Below are 19,433 nucleotides of genomic sequence, written 5' to 3'. Positions count from 1 at the left end.
GTGTTTGCGTGTTGAAGATGGTGATTCGTAAAACAACTGGAGAGGCCGAGAACGGTCACCAAGGGTCAACAGATGGTTGTCTCGGGGATTAGTTGCTTCGAGCCAGGTCTCAGAATGGACTTAGCTCAGGGAAATAGGAAAGGTCGTGTAATATGCGCAACAGTGTAGAATGTGAAAGAAACGCTACGAAGGTTGAAGGTGCCTGAGTGAGGGCAACAGCGTAAAGGTGTTACTAGGGAAGATGGGGCCGTATTTGAATTTACTCAACTCCCCCGCTTGATCTCTTCATTTCAGGCCTGGCTTTTTCAAAAACTGCTTGCTGCAGTAGAAAGTTCTCAAAGTACACTAAGATGTCCCGAAGCTTAGGCCCTTCTTTCAGTGGATGCCTCAACGTAAAAGGAACACGATGAGCCCGTTGCACCTCTTGTGACCAATTCCAGTCAGACAGTTCTGGGAGGGCAGCCTTTAGTAGCTCTACTACGTAGGTTCAAATGTCCGACCCCTCTCCTCCTTCCGAGACCCCAAACACGTGTAGGATGTTACGCCTCCCACGATTTTCGTGCTCCTCCAGCTTCCCCTGTATGTCTACTAGTTAGGATTCATGTGCGTTGGTTAGTGCTTGTGTTGTTATGAGATCGGTCTCTGTTGAGGTTATTCTTGTTTCGATGTCCGTCATCTGTTCCCCGATGGAGTTACATGTTTTGGTCAGCTTCCTAACCACCCCCTGAACCTTGCATAGTGCAGGCTGAGCTTTACGACTGTCCTGGTGTGTCTCATCCCGATGCATTAATATCGCCTGATAGATAGCCTCTAGTGTAGGGGAATTTGAAGCGGCTGTATCTATGTCTGGCACCCCCCCTGGTGAGGTGTTGGTTAGTTGATTAGTAGATGTATAGTCCCAGGTGAGATCTTTACCTCCTTAGTGTTGTGTATTACTTATGTTTCCTGACTTGTGTGCAGTTTGGGCTTGGGCACCATCACTCTCTTCAGAGGCGATTTCGTTATTACTAAACTCCGAGGAGGAACATGCGAAATTATCCTCTGACCATTCAGCCCCATCTGAAACTGGAAAAAAAAGTCACTAAGCTGTTTCTTGGGGTCGGCTTTATCGGTCCCTTCTCCCACCTGATGATCATCTGGGAGCGCTAAAGCCAGAGTGCGAAGCATGGTCCCCTGCCTCATAGATTCCAGCTTGTTATAGGGATTGGTTCCTTAGAGGGGCTTACTTATAGGTATTGAAGGAGCAGCCATTGTTGCTACAGTTATCCCATCTCCACCCTTGCCCACGGAGACCTGGGTGTCTGCAGTCGCAGGGGGTCCCCCCTCCTGCTCTTGCTACTGCTTCCTTGCTTTCCCCTGATAAGCAAGGCATTGCGCTGTCAAGGACTGCTGACTTCCTAATATTTTGCTCTGTCCCCCCTAAGAATCAGAGGAGCTGGGTTCAGTACTGTCAGCCTACCGTCGTTTGCAGAGAACTTAGCAACCTGCTTCGGTTCCAGTGTCTCTAGGGCACATTCCAGCCCGACATCTCACAAGACACCTGCTCAATCTTGGCTCAGGCTACTGTTGGCTCCCTGGGTCCACCCTCAACTCTCTTCCATGCCAGATACTGCTCTTGTCTTGCGGCGGACCCCCGAAACAGATCAGCCACTGTGGGGCTGGCCGGGCGTAGCTTCCCAGTGGTCCCGCCCCTTCTTTTATTCTCCGAAGGCTGCTCGTTCTGTTGTACCGATGTTCAGCATCCGTGCTGAGGTGCTGGCTCCTCCATATTTTCCCCTCCATGTTCCGCAACCCCGGGCACACTCTGCGCCTGGGGGCGAGCACCCTTAGCTTTGGTGCCCCCGCCTGCAGGTTTCGACCCTTCCTGATAATTGCAGGTATCGGAGCTGCACTCGCCCCACAGCAGACAGTGCAGGGTGAGTGCACCAACAACGCCGCAGCAAGCTGTTTCAGCACAACCAGCCCCACAGCGATCCAGGTCACCCGTGGGCAGCAGCCTACTGCATCAGGAGACATCAGTTCCAGATCGAGGGTCATCAGCTCCACTGGTCAGTATAGTTTCATAATCCATAGCCCTCCCATGGCCAGTGTGCTACAAACAGCCTCCTAAGCAGCCACCATCTTGATTCTCACCCGTTCTGTTCTGCTTTGAAGAAGCGAGAACATCGCTAAATCTTGTTCTTATCTTGTCAAATTTGCTGTGCATTCAAAGACAGAGGTCAAGTGTCAGGCTCACTCTTCCAGGAAGATTGTTGTTCACTTTTCTTTTTCTGACTTCAAAGTGAGAGGATTTATGTGACAATAATGGTGGCTCATGGGGGAGTGTTTCAGGATGGGTGTATGATGTTATTTTTTTTCTAGCACACAACTAAATTTAAATGTCTGTAAATGAACTATATCAGAATATATCATAATTAGAAAAGCACAAATGAAGCACATTTATTGGTAATTCTGAAGTATAGTGGAAACCCATTTGTATACGATCAGAACAAATCAATACACTAGGTGATGACATTTCCACATTTTATTGTTTGTGTGCTGTATATGATTATCAGCAAAACTTTATGTCCGTGCAATGTAATGGTCATTTCAGTCTGTAATGACAGTGCACTACCACACCATGAATAGTCCACTCTATGCCACTCCATTCTACTCTGCACCCCTCCACTCCACGCCACTCCACACTGCGTCACTCCACTCTACTCTGCACCATTCCACTTTATGCCACTTCACTCTATGCCTCTACTCTATGGAAATGCACTGTTCCCACAACACCCTACTACACACAACTGCTTTCTTTGCCACTGCACTCTACACCACTTCAGTCTGCATCACTCTACTTATGCCACTCCATTCTGCAATACTGCACTCTATGTCACTGCACTCTGCTCTGTACCACTTCACTCTACTCTACACCAGTGCACTCTATGTCAACTCACTCTAATCTACTCTGCTCTGTACTCTACCGTGCACCACTCCACTCTGCTCTGAAACAATTTATTCTACGCCACTTCACCCAACGCCACTCCACTTGGCACCATTGCACTCAGTGCCACTCTACTCTGCGTCACTCCACTCTACTCTGAGCCACTACACTTTACTCTGTGCCACATCACTCTACACCACTTTACTCAAAACCAATGTAGTCTATGCCACTGCACTCTTTGCCAATCTACTCTGCACCACTCTTACACAACTATACTCTGTTACACTTTACACCACTGCTCTCTATACCTTTGTACTCTACCACTGCACTCTATGCCACTCTTTTCTAATCTGCACCACTGTACTCTACACCACTGCTCTTTATGCAATTCTACTCTGCACCACTCTTCACCACTGCACTCTATGCCCATGCACCACTATACTATACACTACTGTACTCTTCGACAACCTACTCTGCAACACTGCCCTCTCTGCCACTGAACTTTCAAGCCACTGCATTCTACGCTATGCCACTCTACTCTGCACCACTCTACTCTACACCACTGCTCTCTACACCACTCTACTCTAAACCACTGCACTCTATGCCAATGCAGTAAACACAACTCTGAAGAACTAGGATTTTAATCCCAGCGGCGCAGGGGACACGCCCTCAGTCTTCGGGTTCACCTGTCTTAGAGTACAGAGACACGGGATTCTTCTGGTGACATAAAAGATCATATTTATTAGCTGCAGCCAGTAACAGAGATCCTAGAAGTACAACACGGTGTATGTGCTCAGGAGACTGCTCAATATAATAGAGCGGAGCGTCGTCTTTTATGACAAAAACCACATTCCTGGCTAGCATCAATTACTCACAAACTTGACCAATCAGAGGATGATATTTACAGAGGCATCACATAACGACAAACCAACTTTCAGTTATCCAACCCACTGCCAATGACAAGGCATAAATCCAGCATTCTTGCTCGAACAGGCCGGACGGGCCCATCATAAAGACCTCAACCCAAATCAATAATTAGGCCATAAGGCCATAAAAGTAAGGAGCAGAAACAGATGGGGAGAAAGATAGAGGGGTGTGTGCGTGTGCCATAGAATCAATAATGTCCTGTTCTTTGATCTCTATCTGACCAGCTGCTTAACAAGGTACTGGCTTAACAAGTTTAGCTTCGGGCAACAGGGTCAGTTGACTCAGGTCAAACTGAAGTCAACACGAGCTCAAACTAAGGTGTATGCGTCCCTAGAGGCTCGCTTGGCCACAGTCATCCTTTAGTCGTTAGCCTATGTGAGGGCAACCACAAAATGGCGGTAATAAACAAAATGGAACCCACGGGTGCAGACTAGATCGTTAAATACAGAGTGAATCCATCGGTGTAGCATGACGAAAATGCTTACGCGTACCGCACTTGTCAGTCGCGGTTCGCTGATACCAAAATCATCACGATACGACAACCTTCGTTAGATGGGGTCTGAATTCACAGAACCACAGACCCTCCTTTTGCCCTTACATAGGCAATAACCTAAACTCACGTCAATCTGAATCCACGTCTATGTTCATCAGATCATTGAGATGTTGCTGTAGCATCATCCTGGTACTTGGTAACTCTCTCTGGACAGGTCTCCTCGCACACGAGGTAGCAAAAAGGCCACGTATTACGGGAGCACACTGTACACAAATACAGAACAGGAAGAGGGTAGCTAATACCATCCCAATGACCATCAGGATCTTCCATCCCCAAGTGGATAACAATCCCCAGAACCATTCCATAAACGACCAATCTCCTTCGGCCACATGTATGGACTCGGAGATCTTATGTAACTTGGAGATGGCTTGGAAAACTGTCGGAGCGTTATCTGGGATGAAAACACAACAGATCAATTTACAGACCCCCCTCTATCTGCAAGTATGACATCCAACGCAACTCTGTTCTGAAGAGTCATAAGGCGATCCGACTGGAGCTCAGCGGTCAAGTTACTAAGGGCGCCGGCAGTTTCGACTATGGTGGACTCAACCACTCTCGTCAATTGCCGTATGTTCCTGCTGTTAACCATAGGTCCCCAAAATGGCAGAAAACCCTTCACGGAATCTCCCAATTCTTGTCCTGCGGTATCTTCCTTACTGAAGACGCCTCTAACGACTCTCCTTTTGTGGTAATCTGCTGCAGCTGTAAATGTAGGAGGCAACAAGAACGAGACAAAACATGTGCCCAAGAAATCAGGGGGCAACCATGTATATGCTCTGTCATGGCAAATGAAGTAGGTGCCCTTAGCTGCTAAAAACGATGGGGAAGTCTGGGATGCAAAAACATATGTCTCAGTGCAAACACTCTTCCCTAGCTGAGCTCTAGGATTCTTGCCATTTCCTTGCAGACAGTAATGACCCCGATGGGGTACTATCCAGATCGGGGAGGATCTCTTCGCTCGCTGGTTCCCACTCAGACTAACTCCATATCCAGTGACGTTCCATCCAATATACGCCAGTGTCTCATCTCTCGGGATAGCCTCATAAGAGCTCATTCCTCTAATCATGTCGACTATTCCCTTGACCAGAGCACTATTCTTTGGGCTATCTTTCAGAGAACGTAGGGGGTTAACTTCACGGGCATAAATGAACATCGTTCTGTATGCCCACACAGAACCATTGTAGCTAAATGGCAGGACCAGGTAAGGAATACCTTTCTCTGCAGTATGGGGCATAAGGCCACACACCCAACAATTAGTTGTGTTCACTACTAGCTGGTGTTGGTGCAGAAGCTGAACAAAGGAGTTATTAGCGAATTCCATTCTCCTAATGGACTCATGCTCAGGCAGAGGGTGAAAAGAATGCGAAGAAACAGTAGGAGGAGGCATAGGTTGTGTAGTGGGCATGAATGACGCGTGAATAGAGAATGTCACATATCCAATTAAAAACATTATTAGACTCAACAGTATAAACAGACATAATATTAAAAAATGTTTTCTACTCATTATTATACACATTTTGCTCTTGAGGCTCACTCTTTTTTTTTGATAAACAAGTTTTATTGTTTTAAACAACACAATAACAGAAACAGTCTGGTATTCCGAATCAGTACTACATAGCAATACATTAGGAAGCACCCCCCGCTCCCCCCCGCCCCCAGAATCCCCCCCCAGCCCCCGAACCGCCCCATTAAGGTATGTTGCCTAGCCATTTCCCCCAAACCTTTCGGTATTTCTTGGGGCATCCTCGTGCCCGATAGAGAGTCCGCTCCTGCGCCGCGCACCAGTCCACCCCAGCGCCCCACTTGGCCACACTTGGCGGCAGCGGTTGCTTCCATGCCGCAGCAATGTCGCGCTTGGCCACCATCAAGGCCGTCATGAGAAACAGCTGCTCTGAGCGCGTGCCATCTAAGCCATCTGTGATGCCCAGCAGCGAGTGTCGTGGAGAGGCTCACTCTTTTAGTAGGTCTCTCCATCTCAAAAAACTCCATCCTCTAACCGTGCTGCTCGCGGCAGATGGGTGTTCTGTGCTAAGGAATGCGCCTGTCGGTCCAGGGAACGCCCTGAGACCAACCAGAACCGTCGACCTAACGTCTTCGGCTTGCACTCCAAGGACTTGGCACCGCGACCCTACAGCTGAACCAGGATGGTGGTTCGAAAAACAAAAATCAAAAAAAAGTTTCTCGGAGGGGAGCCAAACAAAAGAATAGCAAAGAAGGGACGCAGTTTGTTATTCGTCCCACGACTCTCGGTCGCAAGTTATAGCGCTCTTTACCAGGCAATGTCTGTTCTCAGAAGAGTAACTCAGGTTCAAAAGTGTTCAAATGGTTTGATGGAGGTACAACTTCTTGGAGGAGTTCGTCGCTCTCTGGCTCAATGTTTGTTCCAATCAAACGGGCATCGCTAAAAGGCAGAAAACGAGGCACGGTCTCAGTCTCAGACTCAGGAAGTCCTTTTTGGACCCACCGGTCGTACGGCAGAGGTAAAGGGACCCTCTTACAATGTACGCCGTGAATCCAGTTCTTTTTACCGTGCACTCGTACCGCAGAGCGGGTGGATAATAACACCAGATACGGTCCTATCCAGCGGGGCTGCTCGTTCCGGGTTCGCTGGAAGTTCTTCACGAGCACCCATGCTCCAGGTTCAAGGGTGTGCCCTGGATCTTCAGAAACCTGTGGCAAAGTATCATGAACCTGTTGATGCAGAACACGCAATTTAGCCGTCAATTCATACAGGTAGTCAAGCAATACAGGGTGTTCTATCTCACTAAATTTTGTCGGCCGCCGCACTCCCCAAATATTTGCCGGGCGACCGAACACAACCTCATAAGGACTCAGACCCATTCGTGAATGCACAGTCATTCTTGTGGACAGAAGGGCTAACGGCAAAGCATCAGGCCATTGTAGACCAGAGCTCGCTTGAATTTCGGCCAATTTCAATTTTAACGTGCCATTGTAGCACTCAACTAGACCAGCTGACTGGGGATGATTGGCAGCGTGGAACTTCTGCCGGATACCCAACCCATCACACACTCTCTTCATCACTTGACCCACAAATGCACTCCCATTGTCACTCCAGACCACTCTCGGCAAACCAAACCTAGGGAAAAATTCCTTAATAAGGGCTTTAGCTGTGGACAAGGCAGTGCTGTCCTTCCGAGGGTAGGCTTCCACCCATCTAGAAAAAGAGCAAACAACCACTAGGACATACTTCAGGTTGTTGCACCTCTCCATGTGGATGAAATCTAGCTGCAAAGCCTCAAACGGATACGTGGGGGGAGCAAAATGACCAGCTGGAGTTGGAGTTCCCTTACCAGGATTGTACATCAAACAAACCATACAGCTCTTGACCAAATTCTCTGCACACTTAGGAATGCCAGCATTTTGCCATACCGGGGCCAATGACTTACAAATCCCTTTCACACTAACGTGAGCCATCCCATGTGCCATGGTAACCACTGGAAGTACATACGCGTCAGGCAACAACCACCGCTGATGCTCTGACAACTCAACCCAACAACCATTCGAATCCAATTTACCCTTACTTTCTCTCCATTCATTCAACTCTTTCTCTGTAGCTTCAGCTTGGATGGATTTCACACTCTCAATTGTATCTTCACACATACTCCTATCTGGAATCCATCTCGCTGGACCCGCAACATACATTCGACTCATCACATCTCGCGCAGTCTCTTTCGCGACTTCATCTGCAAACGCATTACCACGACCAACATCGTCCGTGACTTTCTTATGCGCACTGCATTTCACGATTGCAACTTGCAACGGCAAAGTAAGAGATTCAAGAAGTTCATTCACCAATCGACCATTTTGGATCTTGGTCCCATGCGAAGTCAGAAACCCACGTTCTCTCCACAATCGTCCAAAGCTAAAAGCAACACTGAACGCATACTGGCTGTCAGTGTACACAGTCACTCTTTTCCCTTTCGACAACACACACGCTCTTGTCAATGCAATAAATTCTGCCGCTTGTGCGTAGTTGTGTGGGATACGAGCAGCTTCAACAATCGTATGCAAAGTCGTAACCGCATATGCCGCAGTCGTATCACCGTTCGGAAGTTTAAAACACGAACCATCAACCCATAATGTACCATCACATTCTGCAAGGGGAGTGTCCCTAAGGTCTATCCTCCCTTTTGTTTCTTCCTCAGTCCTGAGGAAACAATCATGCTGTTCTATATCATTTGTCTCAGTTGAAATCGGCAACAATGTGGCTGGATTCAACGTGTTGCATCTTTTTATATGTATATGACTTGCTAACAAGGTCAATTCGTAACCTGACAACCGAGCACTAGTTAAGTGCTGTGTCTTGGTACGGTTCAACAAGGTATCCACTGCATGTGGAACCATCACAGTCAGTGTATTGTTCATTACCAGACCAGCGGACTGTCGGATTGAAACAGCCGCTGCCGCTGTAGCTCTCAAGCAACTCGGCAACGCTCTAGCTACCGGATCTAGAGTTGACGAAAAATAAGCACATGGACGTTGCCTATCGCCAAACTGTTGAGTCAAAACTGACAATGCACATCCCTCTCTCTCGTGGACATACAATGTGAAATGTTTACTGTAATCGGGAGTACCCAACACAGGAGCTGAGCACAGGGCGTAACGCAAGTCTGAAAAACTCTTCTGACATTCGTCAGTCCAGGGAACGGGATTTGGGGTATCCTTAACAGTAAGAGCTATCAAAGGTTTTGCAAGCAAGGAAAAATTAGCAATCCACTGTGTACAGTACGATGTAATACCTAGAAATGCACGCACTTCTCTCTGTGTCGTAGGCACACTCATTTTCGCAATCGCTTGGATTCTCTCTGGGGTCAATCTTCTACCCTCCTTTGATAAGAGGTGACCTAAGTAGGTAACTTCTTGTCGGCAATACTGCAACTTCGACAGAGAAACTTTGTGATGGAATTCAGACAAGTGACGTAACAACGACAGAGTAGCCTCTCTACAAGTCTCTTCATTTTCAGCGGCGACTAAAAGATCGTCAACATACTGAATAAGGGCAGCGTCATTGGGTAAAACCAACGAATCAAGTTGCGTCTTTAAAGCTTGACTATAGATCGATGGACTCTCACAATAGCCTTGAGGAGCGCGTTTAAACCTGAAGCTTCGGCCTCCTAAAGAGAAGCCAAAAATATCTCTACTCTCTGCGGCAATCGGGATGCTGAAGAAAGCATTCTTCAAATCAATCACCGAAAACCACGTGGCTGTAGCCGGAATCAAAGTCAGTAGAGCGGTGATGTCAGGCACAACAGGGAATTGTGGAACAACGATCTTATTCACCTCGCGAAGGTCAATCACAAACCTATATACAGGAGGCTGAGAAAAATCAGTTCGTTTCAGAACCGGCAAAACCGGACTATTGCGCATTACCTCTTGTTTCCTCAATGACACCTTTCTCAATCAGGTCAGCGATGATCGCCAAAAGTGCTTTTTCACCATCACTTGAGATACGATACTGTGGAATGCGTGGTAATCTAGCATTCGCCTTCAATGTCACGACATATGGTGGAATCTTCAAAAGACCCACATCATTAGGACCAGTAGCCCAAAGAGAATCAGGAAGAGAAGACAATTCAGCTGGAAGTCGGTCTTTAGACAAATACATCGGAGAGATCACTCTCTTTCCCAATGTAAGCTGTACTCCTGAAGGAGAACAATAAAGCGTCGCATACAATCTCTTCAATAAGTCCAAGCCCAACAAGTTCTCACCACAACCTGTCGTCAGAATGAGGGGTGCTTCAAAGTCACGAGGTCCAACAGAAAGAGACAAAGGACTAGAAATTGGATTGCTAACCGGGGCGCCAGAAAAACCTACTGAAACATTCGTTAAGCCAGACAAAGGTGCGCCAGGGAGTTTGGTGTGCATGATAGAACTTTTCGCAGCACCAGTATCCAACAGAAAAGGTTCAGACACCCCTGATGCAATCACTTCAACATAAGGTCCACTCTGATCCACTGGAACTGAAACAACTCCCTTTCTTTGTCTGTGGCTGACCTAGCAATCATTACCTTCCATACTCTCCCCTTCAACGTAATAATCGTCCGCATAATACTGAGCCGTCCTACCAGATGCACCATTCTGTTGATCAAAACAATTCATCGACTTCTGCGGAGGCAAGGAACGCACAATCTGAGGCACACAACGTCCTCGACCTCGCGGAGCTTGTTGAACACCTCGACCTCTCATAACAGAAACACCATTTGTGCGCTGTACTAATCTCGGGCAATTATTCTTGAAGTGACCTTCTTCTTTGCAATACTCACACTGATTGGGGTCTACAGGGAAACGCGGTTGAGAAGACTCGACCATTTGCGAGCTTCTCTGATAGTGTTGTGGTTGCTGATAATCACGCTGGGTATTGCGGGGCGGGTATGCTTGCTGCAGAAGAACCTTAGTCTTCAATTCCTTAGTCTTTTTGTCCGCTTTCTCCATCTCATCTTTATTTCTATTGTCAGAGTACTGGGCAGTAGCCAGTATCTGCGCTGATGAAGAAACAGCCCAAGCACTTTCAGAATCCTTCAACCTATTGCACAACTCGGGAAGCAAATTATGCACAAACTTGTCAACGAACAACCTTTGACCACCTTCTGTACTCATGTCTTGACCACTGTGGTCTACAAACGTCTCTTCAAATCTAGTGAAAAAGTCGGACACAGTTTCGTCTTTCTTCTGCTTGCACGCAGACAATTTGTCCCAATTTACACGTGTAGCAGGCATCAAAGTCTTCATATAATCAATAATTCTACCAGGGAGATCAGCAATCACATTTTCGGGTTTAGCACCACCTATTTGTCTTTCATCTGTGGTTCTAAGATTATTCCATGTATCACCTAATTCCTGCACATGATCCGTATGACGGATCTTACTCCATATAGGCTGTGGAACAACATTCCCAAATAACATATCTATATCAGCCAAATTCATAATACAGGAACTCGCAGTTTGAGATAGTTCCTTATAAAACCCCGCAGGATTTTTACGTGGATCAGGCAGAGTCTGCTTTAGAGCTAGTACTTCGGCACGCTTCCATGGAACATGTACCCAAACGCGCTGGAAATGTGCCAGAATAGGTGGATTAGCATTCGCATCACCAGGTCTCCAAACGGGAGGAACCTCACGCATCGGATATTGACGTACCTTTCTCCCAACTAAAGAATCAAGCTCAAATAATGACTTAGAAGGAAAATCGCTCCTAAATGACAACAATGTCGCGACTGCTCTTTCTACATCGAGACCCACTATAGTTCCTTTCGCGAACTCGGACTGCACACAGAGCAACTCAGGCGGAGCCCGCCCTACCTCACTATCTTCCCACTGTTCACGGAGGAAAGAACACATCACATCAAATACATATCTTTGGGTCGGTGCTTCCCATTGATGGAAAACATTCGTAACACTCTCCAGATCATAGTGTGAAGGATAGTTAACCCATTTACGTGCCAAGTGATCCAGCACTGTCCGTTCATCAGGACCAGGCAATTGACTACGCAATTGCTTACGCTCTACAACAGGAGACATACCTAATGAACCCATCAGAGGAGAGAAAAAACTAGCAACCGCATCAGTCATTCTTCGTCGGGCAGAAGGAGAAGGTGACAAAAGAACAGAGGACAAAGCGGAATGAGAAGGAACCGAAGTCGGAAGAGTGACAGAAGGGACAGACAACACAGGTATAGAGGTAGTAGACGAAGGAGGTAGCAAAGACGGCGGCCCTTGAGAAGGCTGCGCTGAAGCAATAGTAGTAGCCAGCAAAGGGAGAGCTGGCTGTTGAGGAACCGCTGGCGGTAAAACAACCGGAGGTTGTGAAACTACAAGTTGCGGAGGTGCGGTAGCACTCTGAGCATAAGGGGGTGGCAAACTTAACAGATGCAACATTAAAGGATCTTTCGCAAGATCCTCCTTTTCTTCTTGCTGTTGAGGTGGCAAAACTGGATAACATTTGTCTACCGCTAATTTACGTTGCCTAAACCTCTGTTCGCTTTCCTGCTCTTCCTCATTATCCCTAAACTGTATCGCAGCCTGCACCATCGACATACCTTGCGCACGTTTATTTCGTTTCGCTAACTTAGTTTCCTTTTGTTTAGACTCCTTTCGCCAAATGCGGAAGGAGTCGAACATTGCCGGCCGGGCTTTCTTTTTGAAAAGTCTGACTTCCAAATTATCTAAAATTTCCGTGTCGTAGCTACCATATTGGGGCCACTTTAGGACACCATCTTTCCTAGTATACCTAATCCATACCTCATTATACGTGATGGGGCCCACGCCGTGTTTCAAATAGAGCTCATAGTTCGGAGTTCCGATCGGAGGCACCGGACACGAGTCCTCCAATCGGGAATCCTTTTTACAACCATAACAAAATATCTTTCCAAGTCTGCTAAGGCCAGGCATCTTCGCTCACTAGTCTAGCTTCAAACTTCAAGGGAATATCAGAAACGATAGCCTCGTGAATACACGTGTCCCTCGGCTTTGGGGCCTGCAGGTACCAAATCAAAGCGATCCCGAAGGATACCAAATCAAAACGATCCCGAAGGATACCAAATCAAACTGGGAGACGCTCCACTCATACTTAACTGAAATATCGATGACGTCGCCAGAAGACCCGTCTAGCGTCTCGCTTTACAAATCATCAAAAGGCTCCAAGACAGGGCGACAGTCAGGGCAGCAGTCCCTCGTAGCCGTCGGAATGCGGGGAACTTCGCAGCAAAGACTTTCGGACCACAACGACATACAGGGGTCGATGAAGTGGTAGGCCTCCCTCCAGAATTTTCATACGAAGCTCCTCACGATCTTCAGGCTTGGACCGGCACCGCTGAAGTCACCCCGAGTTGGGCGCCAACTGAAGAACTAGGATTTTAATCCCAGCGGCGCAGGGGACACGCCCTCAGTCTTCGGGTTCACCTGTCTTAGAGTACAGGGACACGGGATTCTTCTGGTGACATCAAAGATCATATTTATTTGCTGCAGCCAGTAACAGAGATCCTAGAAGTACAACACGGTGTATGTTCTCAGGAGACTGCTCAATATAATAGAGCGGAGCGTCGTCTTTTATGACAAAAACCACATTCCTGGCTAGCATCAATTACTCACAAACTTGACCAATCAGAGGATGATATTTACAGAGGCATCATATAACGACAAACCCACTTTCAGTTATCCAACCCACCGCCAATGACAAGGCATAAATCCAGCATTCTTGCTCGAACAGGCCGGACGGGCCCATCATAAAGACCTCAACCCAAATCAATAATTAGGCCATAAGGCCATAAAAGTAAGGAGCAGAAACAGATGGGGAGAAAGATAGAGGGGTGTGTGCGTGTGCCATAGAATCAATAATGTCCTGTTCTTTGATCTCTATCTGACCAGCTGCTTAACAAGGTACTGGATCCCGCACAGATATCCTGCATGTGATCCTCAGCCTGCGCTACATGCCCGTGTTGGTGATTGAGAGCGGCAACCGATCGTGTGATCCTGAAGTTTCTGGCGGCGGTACCGCCTGAGAAATGTTCATTTGAAGTTTGCGGCCTGTGCAGCCCTGGAGCCGGGACCTCGGGTGGACAACATGGCCGGGCGGCAGTTCAACAACAGCGGCCATTGGTGACCGGGTGGAGTCGGAATACCGAAGCGGAGCGAATATTGGCCTAAATCTCACTGTGGTCGCTCCTACCATCGAGCGTGGCGTAGTGGGTGCATACCCGGGGTGACGATTCCAGGGTCTTTCGGCGATTGCCTGGGCCCTCGCCGGTGAACTGATCGGACGCGGCCTGTGGCTCGTCCCGATTTGCGCGGGCTGCTCCCGGTTCTCGCGGGCACTGGCCCAGGAGGAGAACGACTGTTACCTGTGACCACACACTGGATGCATATTTTGCCTGCCTCCGGAACCCTGTGTGCAGTGCCATGGAACTTGATGCGCTTGTGCCTGAGTCCCGGTTCCCATCTGGGGTGGCCCTGCCCTGCGGCCATCTTGATGGGATGGACTCTATCATCCTGTACATTGGGTCACAGCAAGATTGGGAGTGTGTGGCGCAGAGGAGCGTAGCGGAGCGAGCGCAGGGGGCTGTGCTGGGGTACGGTGACCTTCTCGACGCTCTCGGAGCCCTTCATTCCACCCTGGTTCACGGCGCCCGGGTATTGGGGAGGAAGCTGGATGGTATTGCGTCAGCGTCGGAACAGTTGAGGTCTGCCTGTCCCCAGGTACACAAGGATCTGCTTCACCCTACACAGGAGGAAAGTAACGTGACCGCCTCTGTGAATAAGGGACAGCTGGAAATTTCGGACACTGTGGCAGCGGGTGGTCGGCTGGCTGTGGGGTCGGCCTGTTCCGGAGATTTTGGACTTGAGCAGAAGGTGGTGACTTTGTCCCATGCGCGGCCTCCGGCGACCCGGGCGATCTTCCCGCAGCGGTCGCTTGCTCTGGCTGATTCCTCCTTCCTGGACCTTGTGTGCGGCGCAGGCCCTGGGGCAGTACTGGGAAAGGTGATCTTCCATGACGATGACTGTGTTGGTGTTCAGAGACATCCTCCCTACATGTGTGTGTCCCTTCCTGGTCTTCTTTGGACGCTCCTCTTCCTTGTAACTTTGGACATGATGATGGGTCGCTGGGTATGCATTGGTGGATTCACAAAGCGTGGCCAAGGATAAGGCTGATCCTTCAGAGGTTGTCATTTAATAGGCGGGCGGGCTTGGGGGTTGTGTGCTCTCACGGCATAACTAATAGTGTAGTCTGTGAATAATGCTCCCCATTTCTCTTAGACATGGTCGAATTTTGGTTGTTTACTGTTTGTTTTGGGGAGGAATATATTGTGCGGGAGGGAGAAGCCAGGGGCATGATTGAAGGCCCTCCTCCAGTTTATTACTACTCTCTCCCCTTCTCTGTTAGGGGGGGTTTCCTCTCTTTCCCCTTTTTCTCTGTTTCTTCTATATTTCGGGTCTGGTTCTGGGGCGACAGGCACACTGCGGGGGGGGGGGGCCGTAGTCATCTGCAGAGGTGCAGGGTGGGGGGTTGGGGGAGGGGCTTCTTTAGTCCTTTACTTTGTTCCTATGGCCTCCTTTTTCTTCTCTTATTCTTCTTTGTCTTTCTTTTCTGGGGTCAGTACGGTAGGTTTCCTTCGTTGCCAATCATTGTTTTTTATTTGTGCATCAATTTCCGTGATGTCTTCTGGGTCCTAGGGCAGGGGACTGCAGGCGCAAACGGCTCGTGACATTCCTCCACATCCTGAACCTCCTGTTTCAGCGCCAGTGACTTGATAGATTGCTGTTCATTGTTGACGTTCACTACTCTGCCTGCCATTTTTCGCTGCTGAGAACTTGATTGGCACCTGATCCTTCTATCCCTTATTGTAAAATGAAAACCTTTTATATCCTGGTTTCCCCTTTGGGCTGTTCACTGGACTAGAGTATACTAGCATGGAGAATCTGCTTCCCGAGGTGCTGCGTGTGATTAAGATTTGCTTGCTGTTACTTTAACTGCTTAGCGGCCGGCCCCGAGGGTTGTAGGCCCATACTTGTCTTTGGTTGCAATGTCAATAAAGGTTTTTCAAAAAAAAAAAAAAAAAACAAGGTACTGGCTTAACAAGTTTAGCCTCGGGCAACAGGGTCAGTTGACTCAGGTCAAACTGAAGTCAACACGAGCTCAAACTAAGGTGTATGTGTCCCTAGAGGCTCGCTTGGCCACAGTCATCCTTTAGTCGTTAGCCTATGTGAGGGCAACCACAAAATGGCGGTTATAAACAAAATGGAACCCACGGGTGCAGACTAGATCGTTAAATACACAGTGAATCCATCGGTGTAGCATGACGAAAATGCTTACGCGTACCGCACTTGTCAGTCGCGGTTCGCTGATACCAAAATCATCACGATACGACAACCTTCGTTAGATGGGGTCAGAATTCACGGAACCACAACTTAACTCAAAACCAATGTCCCCAAAACACTGCACTACACACCACCTGCTTTGCACCACTGTATTCAATGCCACTATACTCTACTCTGCAACACTCTATACCACTGCACGCTATGCCACTGCATGCTAAGCCACCATTATACTGTGCACCACTTTCCTCTATTGCACTTCTCTCTGCACCACTCTACTCTGCACACTGTACTCTGCAATATTGCACTCTCCACCACTGCATGCTATGCCAGTGCACTCTAGGCCACACTACACCATTGCTGTCTGTCACTGCACTCTATGCCACTCTGTTGTACTTTACACCACTGTACTCTATGCCACCGCTCTCTGCACCACTCTACTCTGTACCACTCTACTCTGCAGCATTCCAGTCTACACCATTGTATGCTACACCACTTCACACTATTGCACTCTACGTCACTCCACTTTACGTCAGTTTGTTCTACTCTGCACCACTGTACTGTCTGCCACTGCTGTCTGCACAACTTTGCACCACCCTACCTTGCCACTGCACTCAATGCCACTGCGCCATTCAACTCTACACCACTCTACTGCACTCTATGCCAATGCACTTTGCACCACTACACTCTGCATCACTCCATGCAACTCTAATCTATTCTGCACCACAGCACTCCAAGCCACTGCACACTACTCTACAGGTCTGCATTCTATCTTGTACCACTCCACTCTACCCTGAACCACTCCACTATATGCACCTTCACTTTACTCTGAAACTGTGCCACTGCACTCTATGCCACTGCATTCTGCTATGCCCCACTCTACTGTAAGTCACTCTACTCTATGCCAATACACTTTACACCACTTTACTCAAAACCAAATCATTATATGCCAATCTATTCTGCACCACTGCACTTTACGCCACTTCACTCTAGGCCATTCTACGACACCACACTCTATGATACTCCACTCTATGATGCTCTACTTCATTAATCTATACTCCACTCTGCCACTCTACTCCATTCTCTGCCACTCCACTCTACAGCACTCTAGTCCACTCAATATCACTTGAAACACTACTCTACGACATTCTACACAACTCTCTTTATGCCACTCCATGCCACTTTACTCCACTCTATTTTACGACACACTACCCCACTCTAGGCCACTCCACTCTGTGAAACTCTATGTCGCTCCACTCTAATGTTTGCCAGTAGTCTAGTCTATGCCATTCCAATCTACAACAATCTACTTCTCTCTATAAGAGTCTACTCCACTCTGCGCAACACCCTCTATGCCACTCAACTTCACACCACTCAACAACACTGTACTTCAGTCTTTGCCACTCAACATATCTCCACTCTATGCCCTTCCATTCTATGACACTCTACTCTCTCCACAACGCTCCACGCCACTTGACGCCACTCAACTCTACTCTACACAACTCTACATCACTCCATAATACTTCACTCTTCTCCACTTTACGACACTCCACTTCACTCTCCTTTATTCCGCTAACTTTTAACAATGCTGAACAGCAGCCACACTGGTGTACAACATGGCTAAAACATATTGGGAAAGCCAATAGCTTTTACATAGGCGAGATCTATTAGCTTTGCCAATGCTTATTTGTTCGCTTTTAATTCTATGCTATTCTCCTAGAAGACTTAGTGCCTCGTTAAATGTTCTCCAGATATAGGTGTAGAGATACCAGGGGTCCACATTTCATGTTCAGGCCAGTATCCCCGCAGATTGCTGGATCACAATGCATTTTTCCCAGAATCCAGAACGGGGATAATGTGCAAACTCAGGAATGCTTGGTCCAAATGTGTGCATCTTCCCCTTTCAAAAGAAATAATGGACCTAAATCTGCATATATTTACTACCTGCTTAATGCAGGTGGTGAAGATGTGCAGTGGCTGATTTCAGGACCGTGGGGCAGAGAAGGCGAGCAGAGAGCGTTTGCTGCTTCCCCTCATCCTGCCTTTATAGGTGTGGTAGGGGCTGGGCACAACAGCTGACCACAGATCCCATAGCTCCACACTAAAGCCTGGACACAGTGTCTCTAGAGTCCTCTTTTCATGTCTAGAGTTAGTGGACTCAATAATTATGTGCCCCGAGAAACCGGGAAACAAAGAATGGCCCTGAGCAGTACTACCCCAGGGGCACCCCTCTGGTGCACTTGAAATGAGGGCCCAAAGGACAGCATGGGGAATTTATTGGAACACCTGTTTTCCATGTTTTATTTTTAATGTATATATGCAAAAAAAGAAAGCTGGTAATGTTTCATCTCTATTTATGGGAGTAAATAAGTGATAACGGAAAACTGGGAGCCTTACTTATATTTCATACCTCTGAAAGTGCTCTCCATACATATCACGGGTGCCTTAGGCTTACAGCAAACCAAGCAGTAATAGAAAAAAAAATCTTAAAATCACATTTTACCAGTCAGCTCCTGATATTCTGGCAATTAGCCCTGGCTGGCCTCCCCTGTTGATCAGCACACGATGGCCTAAACTCACAAGGCATCCTACAGGCGTGTGATTTTATTTTGGAGTTTTGTGAAACAATGCTAACTGCCAGTGCTCTGCAGATAGGTTTGCTCTTTATAGGGTTACATTGAATCGATATATATATATATATAGGACTCCTAACTTCTGTGAATACCGAAATGAGTAAGTGCCTTCTGTGAATACCAAAATGGTAGTAAGTTTAGGATTCTGTCAACCGGGCCTTCGAAGTCTATTTGTAGATTAAATGGTCACAGCCAATATTTGATCTTCTTTATGCAATTGGCATTGCTACTTAAATCATGTCCATTTCTACGAAAGACTAAAGGCCAGAGTCCTGATTGCAGTCAGACCATGCACCAATAGGCCGCCCTTCGGTCCGACCGCCACATTTTAATGGTGGCAGTCGGACACACAGCGGGCAGAGTCCACACCGCCGACAGAATCTCATATCCCTACTGGGTGGCTGTCTGACTCATGGCCCATAATGATGGCAGCGCAGAGCCAGGCACCACCGTCGGGATTTCGATATCCCTTTCTGACAGCTTGTTCATGGTGTGTACACAGACATGTACAGGCTGACGTAAAGATATATTGAGGGCCCCCAAACAGGGCCCCTATCCCTCATG

The 19,433-nt window shown here is 47.8% G+C and overlaps 1 long non-coding RNA gene across 1 annotated transcript in view; it reads left to right on the top strand.

Annotated features, from left to right (window-relative positions):
- Positions 1 to 1,758: 1,758 nt before the first annotated feature.
- The window catches only part of LOC146868463 (uncharacterized), a 138,268-nt gene continuing 120,593 nt past the window's right edge, over positions 1,759 to 19,433 (top strand). The window contains exon 1 of the long non-coding RNA XR_014962901.1: positions 1,759 to 2,048. This is a non-coding gene — a long non-coding RNA (uncharacterized LOC146868463). The remainder of the gene's footprint in view (positions 2,049 to 19,433) is intronic.

This window comes from Triturus cristatus, chromosome 1_2 (assembly GCF_964204655.1).
Source record: "Triturus cristatus chromosome 1_2, aTriCri1.1, whole genome shotgun sequence".
Classification (NCBI taxonomy): domain Eukaryota; kingdom Metazoa; phylum Chordata; class Amphibia; order Caudata; family Salamandridae; genus Triturus; species Triturus cristatus.
This window is presented reverse-complemented; position numbering and strand designations above follow the sequence as displayed.